Genomic DNA, 12,093 nt, shown 5'->3' on the forward strand with positions numbered 1-12,093 from the left:
ATTATGACTTCACAACGTGTTGGGACCACCTGCATCATATAATCTCGGAACGAACATCCCGGAATAGGTTCCTGTGGGCCCTACAGTGGCCACAAAATCATTTAGAAGAAACCATGGCAATATGGGTATCAAAATTCTTGAAATTGTTTCGGAAACATGTTTTCCATGTAGATGGATATCAACCGGAATGGTAATTCTGGAACAGGTTTAAGGAGGGGCCCTCCTTAGCCGTGCGGAAAGACGCACGGCTACAAGGCAAGACCATGCTGAGGGTGGAGGGGTTCGATTACCGGTGCCGGTCTAGGCAATTTTCGGATTGGAAATTGTCTCGACTTCCCTGGGCATAAAAACTATCATCGTGCTAGCCTCATGATTTACGAATGCAAAAATGGTAACCTGGCTTAGAAACCTCTCAGTTGAGTTGCTTAATGAACACTAAGCTGCGAGGCGGCTCTGTCCCAGTGTGGGGATGTAATGCCAATAAGAAGAAGAAGAAGAAGAAAGTGACCACAAACTCATTTAGAAGAAACCCTGGCAATGTGGGAATCAAAATTCTTGTAATTATTTCAGAAGCATGTTTTCCAAGTAGTTGAGACCGTAGGATGGATGACAACCGGAACGGTCATCTTGGAACAGGTTTCCGTGGGGCCTAAAGTGGTCGCAAACTCATTTAGAAGAGAACCTGGCATCAAAATTCTTGGAACATGTTTTTCCAAGAAGGTGGTACCAATGTTGGGTAACTCGGCCGGATGATTATAAGGTGATCGAATGATAAGTGAAGAGTGAATATCAACACGGATTTGTCCGGAAACGATCGACAACGACTAACCTGATGGTTTTTGCCAACACAGTAATCAACTCCATAGAGAGAAAACGACAAGTTGATGCCATATACGTGGACTTCAGTAAAGCTTTCGATAAGGTTCCACATTCTTTTGCTATCGATAAGATGAGGCACATGGGAATTCCTGACTGGGCAACGACTTGGTTCCAGTCCTATTTGACAGACCGCTCTGCATATGTTCACATCAACGGAGTTAATTCAGCGAATTTTGGCATTCCGTCAGGCGTCCCCAAGGAAGTCACATAGGACCGTTAATTTTTATTCTGTTTGTTAATGACCTGTGCAATAGTCTTCGCTCCTCTAAGCTTTTATTCGCTGACGATCTAAAGATATATCGTGAAATCGAGACTAGGTTGGATTGCTGCGTTCTCCAAAATGACATTGATACACTTCTACGATGGTCCCCTTTAAATGGTATGGAAGTCAATGTTGCTAAATGCAGTTCCATAACATTCAGCCGTTTGCGAGAGCCATTGCTGACTGATTACTTTATTGGAAACAGCCGTTTACTACGAGTTTTATCGATTAAAGACTTGGGAGTCATTATTGACTCTAAAGTCAGATTTAACAACCACATCAACATGATCACAGCCAAATCGTTTGCCATGCTGGGATTTTTGAAAAGAAACACGAATGCATTCCAGGACATATATGCGCTAAAAGCGTTGTATTGTGCTCTCGTCCGCAGTCTGCTAGAATATGCAGTTGTTGTATGGGCACCCTTTCATGCAACATTGATTAACAGAATGGAAGCGATTCAACGAAACTTCATCAGATACGCCCTCCGGGTACTACCTTGGAACAATACGGCTAGCTTGCCCCCCTACGAAGAACGGTGTATGCTAATAAATCTGCAATCGCTAGCTGCCAGAAGAAAACTCCTTCAAAGACTCTTCGTGTTCGGAATTCTCGCTGGAGATGTAGACTGTGGCTTTCTCCTAGCTAAAGTGCACATCAACGTGCCTCGAAGACAACTACGGCATTACATACTTCTTGCCGAGTCTACTCACCGTAAAAACTATGGATACAATGAGCCATGGAGCATGTGCTGCCGCACGTTTAATGAAGTAAGTCACGTGTTTGATTTTAATATTAGTAAAGAGGCCTATAAGTCAAGAATACAAAACCTAGTATAGCTAAGAAACATCTGTACAACTTTACGTTGAAGATTGAAATAAATAAATAAATAAATAAATAGTGAGAAGTGAGCAGTGAGAAGTGGAAAATAAAATGTGGAGAAAAATGAATAGTGAAATGAAAGAAATTACAAGAGAGAAATGAAAAGTGACACAGTGTTGACCCGATTTTGTCACTCCCCGATTTTTTTTACATCTTCATTAAATAACTTACAGCGTATGTGGTTTATTATAAATCATTTCTGAGTACCTGTCAAGAATTTTTTAAGTTTTTTTGATAAGAAAAAACGGGTACCGTTCACGCATTTTACCTTTCCAAGGTATAAACTGATTCTAATTTGTGAAATGGATAAAAAAAATCCGATTTGGTCACATTCCCTATTTTATCACCCCAAAACTCACTAAGGAGATGATAAAATCAAGATGTTACTGTAGTAAGAAGTGAGAGCAGAGAAGTAAGAAATGAGAAGCTAGGAGTGTTAAGAAGTGAGATGCGAGAAGTAAGATGCGAGAAGTGAGAGGAGAGAAGTTTAAAGGGAGAAGAAGGAAGAAGCTGGAAGGAAAAGAGAAAAACGAAAAAGGAAGAAGAAAGTTCTATCAGAAGCTCAACGCACTCCGCAGAGGCTTCGTGTCGCAAGCCGAAATGTGCAGGGATAAGGATGGGAGCATCTTGACGGATGAACGTGTGGTGATCGAAAGGTAGAAGCAGCACTACGAGGAACATTTAAATGGCGCTGAGAGTACAGGCAGTGAATGCCAAGGCAGCGGAGGAAATGACTACGTCAGTTCAGCGGACGGTGAAAGCCAAGCCAACCCCACCTTGTGGGAAGTTAAGGATGCCATCCAACAGCTAAAGACCAATAAAGCAGCTGGTAAGGATGGTATCGGAACTGAGCTCATCAAGATGGGCCTGGAAAAGCTGTCCCCTTGGCTGCACAAACTGATAGTCAGGATCTGGGAAACCGAACAGCTACCGGAGGAGTGGAAGGAAGAGGCTATATGCCCCATCTACAAGAAAGGCGACAAACTGTTCGCCATCCTTAATGCCGCCTACAAAGTGATATCCCAGATCATCTTCCATCGTCTGTCACCATTAGTTAATGAGTTGACGGCCGCTCGACAACGGACCAGATCTTCACTGTACGACAAATCCTTCAAAACTGTCGTGAGTGCCAGGTCCCAACGCACCATCTGTTCATTGATTTTAAGGCGGCATACGACAGTATAGACCACGTAGAGCTATGGAAAATTATGGACGAGAACAGCTTCCCTGGGAAGTTTACCAGACTGATCAAAGCAACGGTGGATGGTGTGCAAAACTGAGCGAAGATTTCGGGTGAACACTCCAGTTCGTTTGAATCGCGCCGGGGACTAAGACAAGGTGATTTTTGGACTTTCGTGCCTGTTGTTCAACATTGCGCTAGAAGGTGTCATGCGGAGAGCCGGGTGTAATAGCCGCGATACGATTTTCAACAGACCCAGTCAATTTATTTGTCTCACGGATGACAAGTAAATTGACGGTCGACCATTTCTAAAGGTTGTAGAACTGCATACCCGCCTGAAACGTGAAGCAACAAAAGTTGGACTGGTGGTGAATGCATCGAAGATAAAGTACATGCTAGTCTGTGGAACCGAGCGCGACAGGGACCGCCTGGGAAGCAGTGTTACGATAGACGGGGATACCTTCGAGATGGTCGAGGAATTTGTCTACCTTGGATCCTTGCTAACGGCTGATAAGAATGTTAATCGTGAAATACGAAGGCGCATTATCTGTGGAAGTTGGGCCTACTACAGGCTCCAGAAGAAACTGTGGTCAAAAAAGATTCGTCACCGCACCAAAGGTTTCATTTATAAGATGCTATTTATTTTTATTTTTTTATTATTTTTTTCGTTTGAAGCACTCGGAGTATTCGAGAGACGGGTGCTTAAGGTAGCCTCACACCTCGGGAATTTGGTTCGCGGATTTTTCCCCATGCATTTTTGCATATGCCATGTTTTCGAGATTTGGGCACGGAAAATCAAAATCACGGCCCCATTTAAAATGCACGGGAGTCAAAATCCGGCGGAAAATTTTCCCGCGGTGTAAGGCAGCCTTTAGGACCGTCTTTGGCGGTGTGCAAGAAGACGGTGTGTGGAGGTGAAGAATGACCACGAGCTCGCCCAGCTCTACGACGAACCCAGTATCCAGAAGCTAAAGCCGGAGGGGTACGATGGGCAGGGCATGTTGCAAGAATGCCGGACAGCAACTCTACAAAGATGGTGTTCGCTTCCGATCCGGCAGGTACGAGACGGCATAGAGCGTAGAGAGCGAGGTGGGCAGACCAGGTGCAAAACGACTTGGCGAGAGTGGGGGGCACTCGAGGATGGACAGATGCGGCCTCGAACCGTGTATTGTCAAATTGTTGATTCAATGTTATCTGTTTAGATGTAAATTTAATAAATGAATGAAATATTCCTAAAAAAAATCCTTTGATTTTTTTTTAAGGAATACTTGCGTCTTAAGAATTTCTTCAGAATTTCGGCAATCCCTATATCCCTATATCGGGGTTTGAGATTAAACCAAAAACAAAAAATGTTTTCACTTTCGATACCTCAGAAACTGTTACGAATCTTGATAAAATATTTATCCGGTTCGGAAGAAAATTCAAATTCACGTCTAAAAACTCACAAAACAAGTTTCAAGAGCTAATTACAGTCCCTTCCCGATTTTGGCAACACGACCGGATTTTAATGTTGCCAAAATGGGGATGTTGCCAAAAAAGGGAAAAAAATTTCATACAAAATTTCAATTTTTTTTGTTTGCATGATTGAAGCTAAATACTTAGAATATATACTACAAACTATGTGTAGTGTGTTTAAGTGATGCACGTGCATCATAATTGTTATTTTTGCGATATTATTCATAACTTCGGTGCTCAAACAAAATTGAAACAAACTCAAGAATGGTAATCAAAACATAATGTAACTAATTAGTCAATTTCATAATACAAATTTAATAATAAATAATATTTGAAATTAACAATAGCGTCGGCCATGTCCTTACAAAAAAAATGTAGTAATAAAAAAACGTTTCTATAGTAGTCCATTGAAGTGCTGACTTCAATCTGACATCTCATATAAATTTTAGTCCACCGAAAATGCTTGTTTTTATCATAATTCTCTATATAAATCAAATAGCGATCCGACGGATACAAGATGACTAAATGTGCTACAAATTTCGGATTCTTATATAATGGATTTTAATGGAGGCAAACTTTCTTGTGGTCGGTGTAAATAACAGTAGTCGGTCTCCTAGCACTCAACCCAGGAATATTTCAGGCTGCAATGATTGATCCATGCGCACTATGTGCACCTCGCACTACAAGTGATAGTGTGGCCAAGTGGAAGCTGGGAAGACCATTTGCGGCATGCCACCTCTCATACTCGATAGCAGTCAACCTACTGGTGCTCGCTGCAGCTCATCGCACTCCAGTTCTCCATGATAGTAATTAACACGTTGAAGACGAAGTAGGCTCAAGAGAAGACAACGGCTGTTCGACAAAATCAAAGTGGTTGAAGAATTCGTGTACTTGGGCTCACTTGACCTCCGATAACGATATCAACAGACAAATTCGGAGACGCAACGTGGCAGGAAAGCGTACGTACGAGATCTGGACAATGCTTGTGAAGGACCAACGAGCATTTGGAGTAAAAATGGTTCTCTACAACGATTCGACAGGCACAAAAAGGCGGGGTGTGCAGCGATCGTGGATCGATCAGGTGGAAGACGATTTACGGACCCTCCGTAGACTGCGTGACTGGTAACGTACAGCAGAACACTTCTGATACTTCGCCATCACAAACAGAACACACGAGAGCAGGCATTGGAAGTGTGAGTGAGCATTGTGAGTATTGAGTCATTGTGAGTATTTAAGTCAATGCCTGCTCGAGAGCCTTACGATTACATGTTGCCAAACTCTTACCATTACTATTGAACTGTTGGCAAACATGCTGGAATCAAAAGGCTCGTTATGCATTTGACACATCAGAAAAATGGAAAAGCCATATTAATCGCTAAACAAATTTGCCTGATTTAAAAAAATACGACTCTTAGAAATAAAATTGTTGCTTATTTCATATACGGGAATTCAGCAGATGAACGGATAAAATGATAAAATTACGGTTTCTCGGCTGATACCAGAAAAGTGGCGCATAATGAGCAAAACGACTTAATGGTTAGACAGCGCATTTAAACAATCGAATGTGCCAATCACTAGCAATTAAATCTACGGGGTTTATTTGTTCCTGGATCACTCATGCAGTATTGGTTGCATTGTGATGTAAACAGCGGGCTTCGCTTAATAGGTGTTGTACTATGTACAACGGTGTTAGTCAGCTTATCGACGACAAAATCAGTGAGAATACCAAAAAATACGACATTCTACGGTGGGCTGGTTAGATTAGAGTAATGTGAATGGGGACATGGAAAACGTGAATCAAAAGAGCAGAAAAGTTTCAACAGACATTGATTGCAATGAGCGGTAATATAAGTGGTGGTTCATTTATTCAGCGAAAGTGCTCACTATTCGTACAGAGCCCATAGTACGCATATAAACCTTAATGACATTCACTTTTGGTTTTATTCATCTTGTTACATAATTATAAAAGATTTTACCCTAAAAAAGTAATAAAAAAATATTTTCGAGGTTGTTGCCAAAATCGGGAAGAAAATGTTGCCAAAAACGGGTGTTGCCAAAATCGGGGGTAGACAAAAACGGGTGTTGCCAAAATCGGGATGGGACTGTATAATCGTTTTTTTTTCGTACCAGACTAAGGCTGGAGTGGCCTGTGTAGTGCATAGAAGTCTTCTCCATTTCTTCATTTCACAATTATTGTTTTGCTTTTTTTTCGATCAATCAGAAATGTAAAGTTTGTAGCATTGATAAATGCCAATAGATCTCATTTACAGCCAATCGTTTTGAAAGCAACTTTTTTAGTTACAGTATGACTTTAAGAAGTATTTCATAATAACAAAAAAAACACACATCAAATACTTTTATAGTTATTTTTTCAGACGGTTTTAATCAAGGCATGGAGTGTTTCAATAAATTCATAATTAAAATTTCAAAATATCCGGAATTTATAACCTGCTTCAAAAGGTTTTGAAAACAGCCTATAGATTAGGGATGCCCAACGTACGGCCCGCGGGCTGGATTCGGCCCTTGGCTCCATTTCATGTGGCCCGTGGCGTGTAAAACAAAATTCTTCATAACCGGCCCGAAAGATTTTCTACCAAGCTCGAAAAGCTTCTTCTTATCATTTATTAATCAATACCATAGGATATTACTGATCTTCTCTATAAATAAAAATGAAATGGTCTGTGTTCGTATCCGCATAACTCGAAAACGGCTGGATGGGTTCATATGATATTTTCTCATGCAAAAAATACGAGTTAGGTTGAGTAAATCGTGAAACACTAAAATTAAGATTAGTATGGGAATTTCCCATACGCAGTTTACAACGCGCATTCTCGCCTACTATGCAGGACAACGTCTGCCGGGTTGACTAGTATAAAATAAATCTATGCTAGCACAGAGTCGAATAATCCAGCACGGACCAGTTCTGTTGTTAATTATATTTTAGCAATACTGATGCAACCTTTCCAGAACGGAGAACTTGTTAGGGAATGCATATCGGTTTTTAGCGATATCGTGTGCTCTAAAGCACGGCGAAGAGTTAAAGTTCTCTCAGAAGATCTGAAAATTACGTTACGTTCTACCTGCTCACTAGACTGGCCCAGATTACTATGGGGAGAAAAAAATGTTGTCGAATTTAACGGGGCACCCCCCAGAATTGTGTCTTTGGATGAGAAAATCAATCTCTGAAATTTTCAGCTCAATTGCTTGTTGCATAAGCTGGCGCATTTGATTTGAAGTTTGTATGGGGATTTCAGCCAAAATGTATAGGAAAATACACCTCCGTCACTCATTCGATCTGGAAATTGGTTCTGATTGCTCGATTGACCTCAGAATTGCAAAAACAGCAGTTGGTATGCTACAGAACAATTTCACAGAACATTGCATGATGATTAAATGAACTTTTATATAATTTTCGGCTGAATTATTAGTAGCTGATTTGTGTATTTTTGGGTTTTTTGATCGAATCGCATCAGCCGAAACCTATATAAAAGTTCATTTAATCATCATACAATGTTCTGTGAAATTGTTCTGTAGCATACCAACTGCCGAACCAATTTCCAGATCGAATAAGTGACGGAGGTGTATTTTCCTATACATTTTGGCAGAAATCCCCATACAAACTTCAAATCAAATGCGCCAGCTTATGCAACAAGCGATTGAGCTGAAATTTTCAGAGATTGATTTTTTCACCCAAAAACACAATCCTGGGGGGTGCCCCGTGGAATTAGCCAACTTTTTGTTTCCTGGGCCAGTCTACTGCTCACAATCGATGAAAATATTCAATGTAAAAAACAAGACGCAGACTGCCTTCATAAGAGGCGTTTCTGATCATCTGAAGACCGGTATAGACCAGAAGAAAGCTGTTTAGCTCTGTATGAAGGAGCTTGAACACTTCTTTGAAAGCTTGAGGCCTAACAACTGATGGAGCTCTGGCAATGACGGGAAAGAACACGGGCATTGTGACACTTGAAAATTAAAACAATTTGTTAATTTGTTTATTAATAATTGTTAATATGTAATTGATTGAATTACCCAGCCACAAGAGTTGAGATTTGTTATGTTAGTTCATTGGCTAACCCATGGTACAATATTTTTACAAGATGATCCTGAATGGATGAGTGGCTTGACCTTTATAGTACATGTCACCAAACATTTCAATGACTTGAACATAGAACTGCAAGTCAGGGATCAACACGTCGAACTTTTATTATTCAACATAAAAACTATTGGAACAAAATTGAAACAATTTGACACAATTGATTTTTGAAAAGAGATACTTTTCTCTAATCTTGTAGAAAACAGTTCATGCAAATATGTTAAATATGCTGTTAAACTCGAATCCTTTCGACAGACATTTTCAGACCTATTTGCTAATTTTTGAGAACACAGTTCCTTAACACCGTTAACTGATATGAATAATGTACCTGAAATATTTCAAATGGAGATAATTGACCTCCAATGCAACAACGAGCTCAAATCTAAATTTCAGAAAGACACATCTCTTGATATTTTCTCTCTTCAGAAGTACATATATGTATAAATAACTCTTATCAAGAATGAAAGCAGTAAAAAGTTATTATTAATCTTCATTATCTGCTTACAAAATTTGATCACCGATTGTGAAATCAATATGCATTGAGTATTGGAAAAAATCCAACAATTCCATGACCTGTTACGTAAAACGAAAAAGAAAATAAGCACAATAAAAAAAAACATTTCAAACGTTATAATATCGTGCTCAGTTTTTCTTTTGAAAAAAATAGCCATTCTGCAAAACTAAGTCCCATTCTAAAAAAAACTTACTTTGGGTATTTTAAAAATGTGTAAAAAATATATACCGAATGTTTTCTGGCCCGCCAGCAAATGGCCATTCTGAAAATTGGCCCGTGGCTTGAAAAGGTTGGGTAGGCCTGCTATAGAAGGACCAAAATTCATGCATGTTACATGCTTTTTATAAACTGAAGAGCATGACTTTTGTCGCAATCAAACCGCAATAAATAATAGCGAATGCCAAAAAGTTGTTCGAATGTTACTTGAGAAGTATACTTACTTACTTATGGATCCTGTACACCTCCGATGATGCACGGCCGACTTGAAAGATCTCCATCCTGAGCGTTGTCCAGCTATCGCTTTAACCTCATTTCATTTATTTAGTTAACATCTAAACAAATAACACTGAATCAACAATTTGACGCCACAATGCACGGTTCGAGGCCGCATCTCTCCATCCTCGGATACGCCCCACGCTCGCCAAGTCGTTCTGCACCTGGTCTGCCCATCTCGCTCGCTGCGCTCCACGCCGTCTCGTACCTGCCGGATCGGAAGCGAACACCATCTTTGCAGGGTTGCTGTCCGGCATTCTTGCAACATGTCCTGCCCATCGTTCCCTTCCGGCTTTAGCTACCTTCTGGATACTGGGTTCGCCGTAGAGCTGGGCGAGCTCATGGTTCATTCTTCGCCGCCACACACCGTCTTCTTGCACACCGCCAAAGATGGTCCTAAGCACCCGTCTCTTGAAGCGTGCTTGCAAGTCCTCCTCGAGCATTGTCCATGTTTCATGTCCGTAGAGGACAACCGGTCTTATTAACGTCTTGTACATGACACATTTGGTGCGGTGGCGAATATTTTTCGACCGCAGTTTCTTCTGGAGCCCGTAGTAGGCCCGACTTCCACAGATGATGTGCCTTCGTATTTCACGACTAACGTTGTTGTCAGCCGTTAGCAAGGATCCGAGGTAGACGAATTCCTCGACCACCTCGAAGGTATCCCCGTCTATCGTAACACTGCTTCCCAGGCGGGCCCTGTCGCGCTCGGTTCCGCCCACAAGCATGTACTTTGTCTTTGACGCATTCACCACCAGTCCAACTTTTGTTGCTTCACGTTTCAGGCGGGTGTACAGTTCTGCCACCTTTGCAAATGTTCGGCCGACAATGTCCATGTCATCCGGGAAGCAAATAAATTGACTGGATCTGTTGAAAATCGTATCCCGGCTGTTACACCCGGCTCTCCGCATGACACCTTCTAGCGCAGTGTTGAACAACAGGCACGAAAGTCCATCACCTTGTCTTAGTCCCCGGCGCGATTCGAACGAACTGGAGTGTTCGCCCGAAATCTTCACACAGTTTTGCACACCATCCACCGTTGCTTTGATCAGTCTGGTAAGCTTCCCAGGGAAGCTGTTCTCGTCCATAATTTTCCATAGCTCTACGCGGTCTATACTGTCGTATGCCGCCTTGAAATCAACGAACAGATGGTGCGTTTGGACCTGGTATTCACGGCATTTTTGAAGGATTTGACGTACAGTAAAGATCTTGGCCGTTGTCGAGCGGCCGTCAACGAAGCCGGCTTTGATAACTTCCCTGGCACAAACTCGTTCACTAATGGTGACAGACGACGGAAGATGATCTGGGATATCACTTTGTAGGCGGCATTAAGGATGGTGATCGCTCGAAAGTTCTCACACTCCAGTTTGTCGCCTTTCTTGTAGATGGGGCATATAACCCCTTCCTTCCACTCCTCCGGTAGCTGTTCGGTTTCCCAGATTCTGACTATCAGTTTGTGCAGGCAAGTGGCCAGCTTTTTCGGGCCCATCTTGATGAGCTCAGCTCCGATACCATCCTTACCAGCTGCTTTATTGGTCTTTAGCTGTTGAATGGCATCCTTAACTTCCCTCAAGGTGGGGCTGGTTGGCTTCCATCGTCCGCTGAGCTGACGTAGTCATCTCCTCCGCTGTCTTGACTTTCACTGCCTGTGCTCTCAGCGCCATTCAGATGTTCCTCGTAGTGCTGCTTCCACCTTTCGATCACCACACGTTCGTCCGTCAAGATGCTCCCATCCTTATCCCGGCACATTTCGGCTCGCGGCACGAACCCTTTGCGGGATGCATTGAGCTTCTGATAGAATTTGCGTGTATTTTGAGAACGGCACAGCTGTTCCATCTCCTCGCACTCCGCTTCTTCCAGGCGGCGTTTCTTCTCCTGAAAAAGGCGGGTCTGCTGTCTCCGCTTCCGTCTATAACGTTCCACGTTCTGCCGGGTACCTTGCCGCTTTAACCTGTTGTCAGGTTACTTTTCGGTCGACTTTATTTCTTTTATTTCTTTATTGAGGCTTCGCCGCCATGAGCCTCTGGGTCTGCCTCTGCTGCGATGTTTCACTGGGTTCCAGTCTAATGCTTGTTTACAGATTTCACTTCCGTCCCTAGGTAGAGTGTGGCCGACCCAGCCCCACTTCCGATCCCGAATTTCCAGTTGTGAGGCCACCAGGCCCGAATTATATACCGCAGACATCTGTTGGTGAACACCTGGTTCGCTAGCGTATATAACAGCACAGATTCCACGTTAGAGTTGAAAATTCGTATTTTGGTGCGTTCACTTATCTGCCTGTTTTTCCAGATATTTCTTGAACTCGCAAAGGCAGCCCTTGCTTTCTTAATCCG

The sequence above is a fragment of the Armigeres subalbatus genome, unplaced genomic scaffold (genome assembly GCF_024139115.2).
Source record: "Armigeres subalbatus isolate Guangzhou_Male unplaced genomic scaffold, GZ_Asu_2 Contig1739, whole genome shotgun sequence".
NCBI classification, from domain to species: domain Eukaryota; kingdom Metazoa; phylum Arthropoda; class Insecta; order Diptera; family Culicidae; genus Armigeres; species Armigeres subalbatus.